The 16,294-nt window shown below is 28.1% G+C and overlaps 1 long non-coding RNA gene across 1 annotated transcript; it reads left to right on the plus strand.

Moving 5' to 3' along the window:
- The first annotated feature begins 560 nt into the window (after window positions 1-560).
- LOC111612834 lies at window positions 561-8,569 on the plus strand. The gene is made up of 4 exons (XR_002754680.1): window positions 561-768; window positions 7,789-8,068; window positions 8,149-8,266; window positions 8,352-8,569. It is a non-coding gene; the product is annotated as an uncharacterized LOC111612834 (long non-coding RNA).
- The last annotated feature ends 7,725 nt before the right edge of the window (window positions 8,570-16,294 follow it).

Raw genomic sequence — 16,294 nt, forward strand, 5'->3', positions numbered from 1 at the left:
CCAGTTTAAATAATTATCTATAATTGATTTCCGTTCTACCAAGATCAGATGTGTCTGTAAACCTTTCACTTTTGAAACTTTCTTTAAATCGCAGAAGTCAACATCCTTTCAAAATAGTGAAGTTTAATGCACGTTTAAATTCTTTTCAAGCGTATTCGATTATAAAATTTGATAAAACAGTATAAATATACAATAATATACTCTCATAACTGAGCAAATTAATATAATATTTAGTTCAATTTCTACAATTTATGCATTAAAATTTTTATATTAAACATTATAACGTTATTGAAGTATATGAAATGATATAAATTAATTCTAATTTCTTTAAAATGATTATTTTACTTATTTCCAATGTAAAATCCGAACCACGGATACTTAAGAAGCATTTAAAGAGGCCTGTATGTTAGTACCTCAATGGAGAATATTCTTAACACAACAGTCATCCATCTGATTACAAATATCAGATTAATACTAATTAACGGGTACAAAATGTTATTTGCTTATTTATTTCTATATTTATCGCTTGATTAAACACACGCAAATATGGCTGACGTTGATAAAACATCAAGGAAAACTCAATAAAAATTCAGTTTTTTAAATATAAAGCTTATATTATGATTTATTTGAAAAATTTTTGAGTTTTTTCGTAATTAAACTATTAATATTGATAGAATAAAGATTTCAAGCTATTTTTTCATCGTTTTTAGGGAATTTTGTAGACGATCTGTTATAAACCGTGATATTCTATTGAGAATATAATGAAAGGTAAAAGTTTACTTGTATTTAAAGTTATGTTTTGTATAGTTTTTAAAATGCTTTATTTAAAAATTTAAATTATACACTTACAATTTTTATTGTATTTATGTAATATTCTGTATCAAGGAAGGATTTTAAGACGAGAGTTTACTTACTTTTTAAACTATATTCTATACAGTTTATCTTTAAACAATTGTATATACATGAATTGAGGCTCTCTACCGTAGGACAGATATAAAATTTATTAACCAAAAATTAAATAAATGAATAAAATTAATGTATAATTTAATATAATCGAATAAGTATTCTATAATAAAGTAATAATGAGAGAAAAGTATATGCTTGGTTTCTTACTATTACATACCTTTACCATTATAACAATGAAAGTATATTATTATTTTAAGAAAAGTGGAACTAAATTAGAATACTTTCATTCTACATATTAATTAAATATCATTAAAGATTCATATTATTATATAAAACCTTTTATCTAAAGTTTAAAAAATAATAATTTAAAACCATTGTAAATATAATGTAGCATGTGTCGCCATCTATTGCAAAGTTTAAACTTTTTACTTAAATAAATATATAATGTTTTAATTTAAAATAATATAATTAAATGTTTAATTAATTATAATTGTTATTACGTTTTAATTTTCTAATAATATTCAGTAATATTCCATATTAAAATAAATAAATGCGTATATTTTTAGTAAAAATAATAATTCTTTAATGTATGCATAACATATAAACATATAAATACACATATAATTATAAATTTATTCAGAACGCATCTTACATGTAAATTTGGTTTAAATTTTTTTATAAGTAATAATTTCTTATGTAAAATGAATTCAATTAACAGTTAGACATTTAAAAAATATTAATTTGAATATTTTTAATTTGTATTACTTAATAGAGATGGCGCTCTAAGAAACGTAAAAGCCGAACCATGGATTCATAACGTAGATTTATTCAGAGCGGGTCAGAGTTCGGCATTTTTTTTTCTTTTTAATAATAATAAGAAACGATAGAGAAAAAACCAGTTTCCTGACGTATATGAATGACAATTTGTTCTATTTTTCAATATATTTTATACAATATAATTACAAAGTTCTGGAATTCGCTTCCGATTTGAAACGGGTTAATGCGAAATTCTTATAAAATGAATAATAAAAAAATATAGATTTTTTTCTATATTTATTTGCATAATGATGGCTTTTGTTTAATACTTTGAGCAACATTTTATCTATATTTTATTTATTGTATTTAACCATTATTCTATAATTATTATAAAATACAGTATAATATACACTACTTCGGTTAATGATAATTATAAAATACTCTGTTTAAATGCAATTATTTAGGTAGTTAATAAGACCACTTATCATAAGGCTATTTATATAATATGATTCAATTTTTAAACTTATTTTAATTTATTGAGGCCTCAAAAAGATAAGTGAATAAGGGCCTCTCGTGACCCTTAATCACTTATTTTTAATAATACTGTTTGATTAGTAGTTTTTATCATAGAAATCACTGATTTAATATTCGATTTTAATGCAATAGGCAGCAATTTATTGATTTAATTAAAGTTTATGAGGAGTGAGATAAGTCAATCATCCAGACTCTTTCACTTCTTTCACGCTTCTCAAAATGCTCTTAATTTTCTCAAGCTTTATCCTAAAGGGCATTGGCGTAACTAAAAATTTTGCTTTGGGGTAATCTGGGAGCATGATCTAAAAAGTAATACCAGAATGAAGAAAGAGTAAGCGTCCCTTACCCTTCGCTGCCGACATATGACCGTCCCTTATATACCCGCCATACAAATGTTCTAGAAGGATCTTCCGTGAACAAATTCGAAATCAGAATTATGACCTTCCTTTTAGAGCAATCCTCATTCATATAGTATAAGTAAACGATTGCCAACCGAGCATTCATTTTTTTTATTATAATGACAAATGAAGTAATTGATTGATATTGAATTAATAAAACGTGATATTAGATTTGTTGTTTAAGACGATTTTTGTTTTACTTTAAAGTTTATTTTTAAAGTTTTTGGGATCCAACACTCACATCACTGAACGTTACAAAAATAGGGAGCTCTCTCATCGATTGCCATACAAATAGTAATAGGAGAAAGTGGGGAATGAGCGGATAATGGGACCCACCTATTTTTTGGCTAAACGGTTCAGAATTTTCAATCCCAACAGTTGCTTCTTTCTGGCTGCTGCAGAGCCAACTTGGAAGTCAACATACGGCGGTTGTTCTGTGCACATGTTTGATTGTATGAGGATAAAACAGCATATGCATCTTTCTTCTAATTGGAACACCATCATTTGTTCGACTGTAAGTACTCTTGTATATAACTTATTGTTTTAATGTGTATTAATGCTAACTAATTCCTTAACTATTAAAATATATATGAAGAAAAGATTTCACTTTATCCCTTTGTGTCTTGTCAAAGGTTAGAAATATAAAATGGCGTGAAGGGATAATGGTGTGGGGCCCAGATGTGGTTCCCATTACCCCCAGATGAGCCTATTACCCCACATTAGATGGAATTCTTACATGGAATTACATGGAATAATTATTAATGCATTTATACTAAGCAGAACTAAACATCTAATAATTGTCCACATTAGTATCTAAATATGATGAACTCAGATAGACCTATAGTAATGAATATTCTGTATCATTATTTACTGTTGTTATTATTATTATTATTATTATTTATAAAATCTGATGTATAGAGGCCTGACCACCGATTTCTTCTACTTTCTGAGTAATGACTGAAACAAAGGAACAAATCAAGTTCAGCAAATCAGTAACATACAAAAATGAAAGCAAAACTCTCATTAATTTTATCAGTTTATTTACTTATTTTTACGTTATTTTGCAGATACCTCGTGTTTTTAAAAGGACAACAGATAAGGCTGGATGATCTGCAGAAAACCTTCAAGCAGCCATAAGTGCAGTTGCTGGAGGAAGAGGAGTAAGAGAGCCATGTAGAGCTTTTGTTATCCCCTATATTGCAAAAACGCTTAAAATCAGATAACTCATCTACTTCTATTATGAGTCGAAAAGCAATATTCTCCGAGGATCAAGATAAAGCAGTTGCAGACCATATTTTGCTACTATCTAAGTTGTTTTATGGACTAACACTCTTGGAGGTTTGTCTTATGGCTTTTGAATTTTCTGAAAAGAATAACATTAGAAACAGTCTTAATATAGTTAGTCGTTTAGCAGGAAAAGATTGGCTGTATGGTTTTTAAAACGAAATCCTAAGCTAAGCCTGAGAAAACCCGAGGTAATTAGCATTAATAGAATCACTGCATTCAACAGGGAAGAAATTAATCGCTTTTTGGTAACTTGGAAAGTGTTATGAGAAAATACAGTGTTGAACCTAGTAGAATATTCAACTTTGATGAAACTGGCATATCTAAAGTTCTTCATCTGGGATATATTTATGCTGAAAAAGGTCAAAAACAATTAGGTTCAGCCTCCAGCTGGGAAAGAGGAAAGAATGTCACCGTGGGATGTTGCTTCAGTTTCACCAATTTTTATTTTTCCCAGATAAAGAATGATGACATATCTTCAAAAAGATGGCCCTACGGGTGCCATTTATGCTCGTTCAAAGTCAGGTTGGATTAATGAAGACGTTTTTGTAACATGGTTGGAACATTTTGTGAAATTCACCAATTGCAGTTCAGAAAAACCTGTGATTTTGATACTTGATNTTATTTATAAAATCTGATGTATAGAGGCCTGACCACCGATTTCTTCTACTTTCTGAGTAATGACTGAAACAAAGGAACAAATCAAGTTCAGCAAATCAGTAACATACAAAAATGAAAGCAAAACTCTCATTAATTTTATCAGTTTATTTACTTATTTTTACGTTATTTTGCAGATACCTCGTGTTTTTAAAAGGACAACAGATAAGGCTGGATGATCTGCAGAAAACCTTCAAGCAGCCATAAGTGCAGTTGCTGGAGGAAGAGGAGTAAGAGAGCCATGTAGAGCTTTTGTTATCCCCTATATTGCAAAAACGCTTAAAATCAGATAACTCATCTACTTCTATTATGAGTCGAAAAGCAATATTCTCCGAGGATCAAGATAAAGCAGTTGCAGACCATATTTTGCTACTATCTAAGTTGTTTTATGGACTAACACTCTTGGAGGTTTGTCTTATGGCTTTTGAATTTTCTGAAAAGAATAACATTAGAAACAGTCTTAATATAGTTAGTCGTTTAGCAGGAAAAGATTGGCTGTATGGTTTTTAAAACGAAATCCTAAGCTAAGCCTGAGAAAACCCGAGGTAATTAGCATTAATAGAATCACTGCATTCAACAGGGAAGAAATTAATCGCTTTTTGGTAACTTGGAAAGTGTTATGAGAAAATACAGTGTTGAACCTAGTAGAATATTCAACTTTGATGAAACTGGCATATCTAAAGTTCTTCATCTGGGATATATTTATGCTGAAAAAGGTCAAAAACAATTAGGTTCAGCCTCCAGCTGGGAAAGAGGAAAGAATGTCACCGTGGGATGTTGCTTCAGTTTCACCAATTTTTATTTTTCCCAGATAAAGAATGATGACATATCTTCAAAAAGATGGCCCTACGGGTGCCATTTATGCTCGTTCAAAGTCAGGTTGGATTAATGAAGACGTTTTTGTAACATGGTTGGAACATTTTGTGAAATTCACCAATTGCAGTTCAGAAAAACCTGTGATTTTGATACTTGATAATCATTGTAGTCACACATCTCTGGCTGCTTATGAATTTTGTAAAAGCAATGGTGTACACATGGTGTCTATACCACCTCACACCTTTCATAAAATACAGCCACTGGATGTCACTTTCTTTGGTCCCTTGTAGATTGAGTTCAATCAAGAATGCAATCTCTATATGAAGTCACATATTCATAAAAAAATTACGTCATATGAACTAGCAATGTTGTTCAACAAGGCTCACAGTCTCAATGTTATAATTGATAAAGCAATTAAGGGTTTTCTGGCCACTGATATATTCCAATTGAATCCAAATGTTTTTTGGAAGAAGATTTTGCATCTGTTCATGAAAGCAATGAAGTTAAACAACGAGAACCAAATAAATCAGAAAAAAACTGTGTTTGTCACTATAAAAGACAAAGAGCAAACACAAAATACACATTCCAGCACTGATACCATTGTTCCAATTGAGAATATTTCTCCAGTTCCTGGCTCATCAAAGAAGAGAAAAATAGAAAGAAAGAACAGTCTGAAGTTCTTACAGGAACACTCATGAAATGTTTGTATAGAAAGAAGGAAAATAAGAAAGGCCAGAAAAATTCAAAACTCCCTGTAAAAAGAACCGAATTGAAAAAGGAAAAGCATAGAAGGAGCTGGCATTAATTAATAAGGAATCAACAGATGAGGAGGATTATGAAGAGAAAGATATTTGTGATTATAATGAAGACGATGACGTAGATGCAAGCAATGGTAATAATACCTGTATCATCTGTAGAGAATTTGGTAGAAACAAAGAATTGTGGTACAGATTTACTGTTTGTGTTGCTTGGACACATTCTGAATGTAGTGGGCTCGATTCTCCAGATGATTACATTTGTGATTATTGTATTGTAATTAAAGTTTTTAATTTAAAGTGTTTGAACATATCATTAAACACACAAACTATGATGAAAACAATACATATATAAAAAATTAATAATTCGTATGCAAAAGCTTAAGTTTTTTAGTTTTTGAATAGTTTCAGTCTTCTTTCAATGTTTTATATAATGGTTTCAATTACACCACATGGCTGGGCAATGGGGCTCATGTAATGCTTTTTTTTGTTTTTTGTCATTAAGACAATATGGAGAGGAATACTCAAGTTTCGACACGTGCACTTTATTTCTTAAAGTACNATGAAAACAATACATATATAAAAAATTAATAATTCGTATGCAAAAACTTAAGTTTTATAGTTTTTGAATAGTTTCAGTCTTTTTTCAATGTTTTATATAATAGTTTCAATTACACCACATGGCTGGGCAATGGGGCTCATGTAATGCTTTTTTTTGTTTTTTATCATTAAGACAATATGGAGAGGAATACTCAAGTTTCGACACGTGCACTTTATTTCTTAAAGTACACTGTTTGCATCTTTAAAATAACTTCTCACAATATTTTTAAGTTTTTTAATAACATGCAAAATACCTTAGGTAGGCCCCATTTCCCTGCCTTCCCTAAAATCAGGCTTGCTATCATTTATAAAAAAAAAAGAACTTCGGTTTATAACGTTTCCATATTTTATTTTATTTTAGTTTATTTTACATAAATGACTAAATTTTAATGATCTTTCTGTATACGAAAATAACTCTGCGATACCCAGAGACCTAACTGAACTTGAATTTAATTTTAATTTTAATTCTAATTACATTTAGGTTCATTTAATGATTATATTAAAAATTTTTTCTATATTAAGTTAGAGTTTGATTTAGGACGATTTTGATTCTAAGCAAGCAAATTAGATTGTGCCTAATTTATAACCAAATCGTCGTAAATCGAACCCTACTTTCCTATACACTAGGGTATGTCTTGTATTCGTATTGAGCCTAAAATTAATTTTTAAATGATCTAAAATAACCAAGGTTGGCATTATAAGTAATTATTTATTTCTAATTAAATATGATGAACTCAGATAGACCTATAGTAATGAATATTCTGTATCATTATTTACTGTTGTTATTATTATTATTATTATTATTTATAAAATCTGATGTATAGAGGCCTGACCACCGATTTCTTCTACTTTCTGAGTAATGACTGAAACAAAGGAACAANGTTAGAGTTTGATTTAGGACGATTTTGGTTCTAAGGAAACAAATTAGTTTGTGCCTAATTTAGAACCAAATCGTCGTAAATCGAACCCTACTTTCCTATACTTTTGGGTATGTCTTGTATTCGTATTGAGCCTAAAATTAATTTTTAAATGATCTAAAATAACCAAGGTTGGCATTATAAGTAATTATTTATTTCTAATAGGTTTCATACACGAAGAACAAAGACAGATAAAAGAATTTCTCATGAAAACAAATATAAATTACTTCTGACTCACCACTGATCGAGTGGATAAAACCATTGAACACTGATCATGGGTTCGCACCTGTCTGACCACGTGGAGTTTACCGGATTTTCTTCATTTGTCTAACACTTAAATAAGGGCTAATTTTCTACTGAAATCCCTCTCGGAGGCTCCTTTCCTTCGCTGATTGTCTATGCGTTGTGCTGCCTTATCTCCAATCCAATCCATCTTCAATTCTGAGTATGGATCTTATATTTTGGTAACATTTTAAAAATTTAAGTTATACAAATTGTATAAAATTAATAAAATTCTTTTTTCAGAACAAAATTGTTAATCTCTCTCAAGACTCAATTCTTAAGAAATATGAGATACAACATTTCTTAGCGACCAAAACCTGCTTTCAATAAAAGACAGCATTCAATGTGTAATAGCTTTAAGGTACAAAAATCAATATACATAATGAAATCATTATATCTTCTTTTAGAATAACATAAATAAATTACATAAATTTTTTATAATTTAGGAAAAGCGGATGTTTATGAAAGCAAACAGTGCCCTGAGCAACTGGAAAGATTTTGAAAGAATGGAACCTGGTTCCTGGATCATGTTTATATAGTAGGATTTATAAGTTATCAGCAAAATCAGCCACTTTATACGTTAATATATATTTATATTTCATCAATACAATCGAACATCCAATAACAGCCCTTAACAACAATTACCTCTAAAGAGCGACTATTTTTTCCAGGAATTTTTTTGAACAAAAATATAAAATAACTCCCAAATAACGGCCATTTTTTTTTATGTTTTTGCCAGTGGTCATTGTTCAGAGTTTGACCGTAAACGATGATTTTAAATACGTTCAATCATTGTAACTGTAATTTTATTTTTTTTTAAAGTAGAAATTCTATTATAATATTTTTACCTTTAGCATGTGAACACGTGACGAAGTGAAGAGTGAAAATTTCTCTCACATAAATTAAAAAATATATAACAAAGTATCATAAAAATAATACTTGAAATGCTACTTGTAATATAAAGAACAGTTTGTCTGTAGTGTCAACCTATCTGATAACATCTACAAATATCTTGAAACACTTGAATAGAGTATCTGAGAGAAGTGAATTGGAGTCCAGGCCAATCACAAATATAAGGCCTATCCAAAATCCATACAAATATTTGAGTAAAATCTGTAAAACAAATAAAAACCGAATTTTTCATCACTTATGACATTTTCTAACGTATAAAAAATTAGATTTTAAGGCTTAAGCTATCTGTCACGGACCGAGTATCCTATTGACATCCCTCTATCTACTCCTGCTTAAAAATATAGCCTATATATAATTTCCTGTAGGTTTTATGTCTAGAGCAATAATATTTTTACAAATTAAATGTAGCTTTATTTATACTGTACGCTTAATTTTAAGTATAAATTATTAAAATAAAAATAGTGACCATCAAGTGAATAAAGTAGTTAGTCGTGGGTTCGCGTCTAACTAACAGTGTAGCCACGTAGTGTTTTTCGAGTTTTCTCGCGTGTCTAACATTTAAACAGGGACTGGTACCCCATAGAAAGTTCTCCTCTTTGGCAGATCACTCATGTGTTGCGTTGCCTCAACCCATCACTCCAATCTAATCCAAATTTATTGTTGTGTCGGTTCAGTAAATACTGAGAGCATACGAACCAATAGAACCTAGCCCATTTGGTCAACATAAATTAAAAATAGAATTATTACATCAAAGCTAATTATCTTTGATGTAATAATTCTATTTTTAATTTACCGACCATCCGTGACCACCATCTTTACACTCCTTCGCCATCCCTCAAACGCGGAATGTTCTACTCTCGATTCGATACACCACAATTATCATAAAAATTAATTCCTGAAAAGTATAAACTTATTTTCAAAATAAGTATTTAAATTTTAAACAATTTAATAAATAACAAACATACCTAAAAGGTTTAAATTCCATAACCTACTTTCGTTGTATCAGATGTAGACAATGCTTAGCTAAAGAAATTATAAATAATAATATCTTATTTTGATTTCTAAAAAAAGTAACATAAAACTAAAATAAACTGCATAAATACATTGTTTATTTTTAAAACCAGAACTTTTATTATTATTTTGTTTTTAAGAAAAGGAAAAGAAAAAATTCAGAATGCATCGTTTACATTGAATTCTCCCCAGAAGCAAAATGCTACCAGTTTAGAATAATAAACCAAGGTTTTGTTAATGACCAGGTAAGTTTAAAAAAATATCTAAAAATATATTCTAAAAAATAATACTGGTTTGACATTGTTTGAAGTTGACTCGTCTTTCACGTTCATGCATGCCCTAGCAAGATTTTTATGTTATAAATAAAATAAAATAAAATAAATTTGCTGATTTAAAAGTTATGGATCAATTTTAAACAAGGTTAAAATGAATAAACATTAATTATATTATAATTTAAGTAATGCAATACACTAGTAATGTAGCCAGGGTGTCCCGGGGTCCTTTGTAAATAAATAAATTAAATTAAAATCGAGTAAATACAGGAGAAATGTCTGAATACACTTATACACACATATATATACAATAAGCAGGGCCGTCGACATTTTATATACGTAATTTTGTCATCTTTTTTAAAAAATGAAATACATGGGATGTTTCTTTATGAATGAAAAGCAGTCTTAAGGATTTTATTTATTTTTGTTTAGTAAAAATGGCATTGATTTATAGGAGTAGGAACCAATTGGTTTCTAAGTTTTCTCCGAGCCCTGGGAAAAAATTTCCAGCTTCCCCTCTCGACGGCCCTGATAATAAACAAGAGTTTACTCTTTATCCAAAGCGCTAGTGGCTACATTCAGAGTAATACAGGGGTGAATGTACAATTCGGTAGCCCTTAATATCGGTTCTGTCTACGCTACTTCCATGTACCTGTATAGAAAAATTCTCGATTTATGAGTGGTATAAATTTTCTGTTATGATTGTATAGAATGGTCTTTTTCTTGTTTGCCATGTCTGATGATATGCAACTGTTTTGAAGAACATAATCTCGATTATAACACTGATCTTAAGGGAAATTAGAGCTCGATTTACGACAATTAGCTTAACGACGACTTTCCAGAAACCTGTTAGGTCGCAGAAGCCGACTATATTGATTTTTTTGTTTTTTTTTTTTTTTTGCTTACTTTTTGCCATTGGTATTATATTGTTCTTGGTATCAGCACGGCCTCTCAAAGATCAAGAGAGGTTTTGTGTGTTGTGTGTGTGCTACTTATCTCTTTATGAGACTCACAATATTTAGAAATTTTGTATTAAAAAATATTAAATAAAATAATTTTGTATTAAAAAATTGATAGCAGTATTTGATAGCCAGGATAGAACCTGGCTATTAAATACTGCTATCAAGAATTATCCCTTCAGGTAGTGGCGAATTAAGACCTTCCGAAGCCGCTAGACACGGAAATTCGCCCCTCTCTAAATAATTTTACATCATGAACTAATAATGTTTAACTGTAACTATAAAATTATTTATAAATTATGATATAACTTGCAATTGCTTTAATTTTTGTAATTTCGGAGTCCGAGACTCTTAGGCATGTGCTTAACGTGCCTAATGGATAATCCGGCACTATTTATGCGGCTTAATTATCCTCGGGGTTTGATAATTAGGCCCTATTACAAGGCCAAACTATCAATCCATTGCATGAAATATTGCATATGCTTATTATATAAAAACAAATAAATGGCGTTATCATTGATATTAAATTAACAATGCAATAAGATTTTGAACATTTTTCAACTTTTTGAATAATTTTGTTAATTTAATTATGTTAAATAGTGTTAACATAAATTTCAATATTATTTACTTAAAATTTTAATTAGAAAATTATGCAAAAAAACATAAAAAATTCCAATCAAGTCTATAACTTTGTTTAAAATTAATTAATTTTTTGCTAATGAATTCAGAAATGTCAGCTTAAATAAACATAAAATATTCTGATTTTATGATTAATTGTATTTTAAAGCACGTGCCACATTAAATTCAAATTAAACGTGACATTTTATTAGCACGTGATTTTTATTTTATTATATTTTACAACAAAAACTAAAAACAAAAAGTCACGTCTACAACTTCAGGAAATGATTGACCTGTCGGACATTCAGCCAAATTTTGATAGGTCAATGGCCTAATGATTTCGTGTTTATTAATGAAATTTCAAATTCTTAAAATTAAAAATAAACATCAGTTTAATAATTATAAAAATTACTGAATCAAAAAAATGTAAAAATTATTAATTATTATTTTTAAACATCACTAATAATTATTTTAATGATTTAACTGATATTTATGTGGAGGTCCAAATAGAGGAGAAAGCCAGTTTGATCAAATGGCTCTACTAGTTAATTTTAATTGGACCTATACATAAATATTAAGTTAGAGAAGATGAATTTCAAAAATAAATCAGTATGCTAAAGTGATTCTAATTCAGAGCTGTAAGCCTGAAAGGTCCTAGAGGGGGCATAAAAGCATAAAAGCATGAAAATAATTATCATATTAAAGTGTTATAAATTAAAATTTTAATAGATGATAATATAATTTGGTTTTATTGATTTTATTTTTATAGTTTTTAGACCTTTTGTAAAGGGCTTGGACCTTATATTTGTGGATAACCAAAACATAATCACATTTCTTCCTTCCTGTTTATGTCTCTTTAATAATAATTTATTTAATCATAAACTTACATTAATTTTACATATATATATTTTATTATTTCAGTAAGGTTTTATTAAGTTAATGTCACCAAACAATGAAGAATAAAGAGAAGTATTTTTAACCTTTTATTAAGTTGTCATTGTCATTGTCCTAGATTTTATATGACATATAATAATTACATAAAATAAATTATAATCTAAAGAAAGAAGAATTATGACAAAAATTACTATTAAAATTTAATGTCAATTATTTTATAAAAGGAGTTTTAAAAAATAAAATGAAATAGTAATTTTCTCTATTTAAATATTTTAAAATTTTAATTAAAAAAATCAATCCTATACTTAAATATAAATCAAATATTAATATTTGTTTAATAATTTGAAATACAGTCAACTCCCCTATAACACTGTTGATAATTCCGTTTTATAAGAATTCCGTGTTGTACGAGTCACTTAGATTTTACAAATAGGTGTGCCGGGCTGTGAACGACTCACGTATTTGTAAAATCTAAGTGACTCGTACAACACGGAATTCTTATAGAACGGAATTATCAACAGTGTTATAAGGGGATCGACTGTACATTTTTTTTTAAATTTAATAATTTTATTTGATGAAAATGAAAATAATAATAAATTTTTGTTTCTTATTTCATTCAAATTAAACAATTTTTATTTATTTTACAATTATTATAATTAAATAAATTATATTTAGCATATAAAATATGTAACATTTATTTTATTTTTAATAATTTTATATTTAAAAATTATTGTCATAATTGCTGACATTCAAAGAAATAATTTTTAAATTATTTGTATAATTTAACAATGAAATGAATTTTTTCATTTACTTCATTGTAAAATTATGCAATTCTTTTTTTATAAATTCAAATCAGTTGTAAATTTGTTGAAAATTAATGAAATTAATAATTTTTTTCTAAGTTAACACAAGGATTATCTGTCCAGGAAATGCCAACTGGGAGGACTTTATGGGAAATTGAACCCTATTTAGGTATTAAACACGTAAAAAATACGAAAAATGTCACGTTGGTGTGGTGCCAACCCGTGAATAGTTTTAAATAGTTTGCAAGGGTTTTATCCCCTTGCAAAGAAGGAGACTTAACATAACCTGGAGAGACCACCCCCCGAAAAATTCCTAAATTTTTTGGACCGTCGTGTTCGATCCCGGATCCCTCAGAGTGGCACGCTGACGCCTTAACAGCCTTGGTTATCCTACTGGGAAATTAATATTTTATACAAATATTTAAAACATTTTTTTTCTTTAATAATTTAATGTAAAGGTGGTTTTTGCTTGAGGAAAGTCGTGCAAAGAATAAACACGGAAATATTATTTTTGATTTAAAATTCTTACGAAAGTTATAATTTTAATGGTATGTAATATAACGTAAAATAAAAAATAAAGCAATTTTTTTATCTTATTAAATAAAATTTTGTCATTTAATATTGCGCAATGAAATTTATTGTTTTTAAATGCAGTACAATTTTCGTGATTTTTAATGGTTTTTTTCACATTAATTCAGAAGAATGTTGACTCTAGCCCTAAAGCTCAATAATTTTAAGTATATTTTAAAAATTTTCAACAATAATCATTAGTTTTGAATCATTAATATTAAATTCCAGTAATTTGAAACAGGTAAGTTATAATATTGTTATAATAATGCAGTATATATTGTTATATTGTACAGTACATATGTAAATACATTTCAACAATATATTTTACTATATTTTAAAAATTTCTAAGAAGAAAAGTGAATCTTTAGCCTTAAATCTCAATAATTTTAAGCGTGATTTTTTTACTTTTACAACAACAAAATCTTAATATTTAACACCAAATTTAAATAATTTTAAGTGCAATTTTGAATATTTTAAACTAGAAAGATGATTTTTACTACATCTCACTAATTTTTTTCTAAAATATTTTTATCCTTATTGACATTGGGGGTTCATTTTTCATGCCTATCGTTAGTTCGATTAAGCAACCAGGTAGCGAAGGAAAGACCAATCATAAAAATTTCTGGGAGTTTTTGTTTTTTGACACCCGCATTCGATTTCGTATCCTCCGTAGATGCCTGAAGTGCCTCGGCCATTCGACTGTAAATATCACAATTTAAATGGTTTAGAATTTTTAACGAGAGAAATGAATATTTAATCTTAAAATTCAATAATTTTATTACAATCATGCGCCGCTTAACGTTCATTTGTGCAACGTCCATTTAATATACGCCTGTGGTCCCATAATATTTTAATATAATAGAGAGTAAGGCTATAATATTGAAGAGCGGGAAATTTTGACCATTGTGAAAATCATTGAAAACATTGATCTAATCTGGAAGGGAATTTTTTCACTTTTTCTGCCCTATGAATACTGTAGGGCCTAATTTTAGAAAGCCCAATATGGGTTCGGGTAGAACCATAATGGTATGCGGCTGGCTGGAGAGGGACGGAACCTGGTCGGACCGCCCTTCGGAAAATTTTTGGTATTTTTCAATCCTGGCTAGCGATAGGTCTTCCATCAGTCCGAAAAAATATGGCTAATATAGGAGAAAAGCTTATTGTGGACTTGGAAACATTGATCTTTTGTGTAAAAAGTGACCACATTGCCAAGCGTAAACATTACTGTAAATAAGTGTTGCCAGTTCTTAAAACAGTTCGTAAAATCTAATACTTTCTATAAAATATTTCATTTTTCAGATCTCTAAATATTAAATAATTGCTATATAAGCAATTAAAAAAATTATGACACAGAAATAATTACATAATAATCGTTTTAATTAATACTGCATGTATACAGTATCTTACAGTATTCCATGTATGCTCGGTACATATATATATATTTCCATTCCTTAAAATATTTAATTTTTAATATTTATTATTTTAATTTGAATAAAATCTAAAAATAAAATTATTTTATTAAATTATATTTAATAATTTATTCAGAGCTCCTAACTTCAATTATTAACATTGAAAAATTTAATTGATTTTAAAAATATAAAATAATAAATAAATAAAAATATAGTTTTAAATCGTAGGAAACTTCCGAATTTATTGTTTTTCACGGTATCTCGAAATTTCACATGTCCTTGAATCCTGAAATAGTCACTTTTATATTTAATGCACAAAAATAACATTAAAACGAAGGTCATTTAACGAAATTTTTCAGTAAAATTCGTAAGCCGATGATGATGATGATGATGATAAGTTATTAAAGATTATTATAAAAAAAGTATTTATATTTTATAAGTATTTTAAAATATTAAAATGTCAGATTATTAACTAAACTTTTAAAATCATCGACATCATCGTTGCCAGAGTTATAATTATTTGATATTTAATCATTATTAATATTATATTTTCTATACTTATTTTGGTAACAAACTAAGTATAGAAAATACATTAGTAATTTTTAAAAATATTTTGTGAAATTTAAAAATATATATGGTACTAATTAAATAATTTTTTTTTTAAATAATCGATATCATAATCAAGTCTTAATTCTTCTAACTCTTGGATAATAATTATTTTATTATAAATTTTCTATATTTACCGATATGAATTTAATTAACTAAATATTTTTAATAACTGGTTTTAACATTTATTTTATTACATTGTTGTCTTTATAATTTATTCCAGTTTTAATTTATAAATAATATTACATTTTTAAAATTATTTGTGTAGAAAACAACGAATTTTACGTTTTAAATAAGCTTTAATTTGTTAAGAAATTATAAAAGAGAAGCTTTTA

Source organism: Centruroides sculpturatus, unplaced genomic scaffold (genome assembly GCF_000671375.1).
Source record: "Centruroides sculpturatus isolate CEXI.00-Female unplaced genomic scaffold, Cexi_2.0 scaffold763, whole genome shotgun sequence".
NCBI lineage: Eukaryota > Metazoa > Arthropoda > Arachnida > Scorpiones > Buthidae > Centruroides > Centruroides sculpturatus.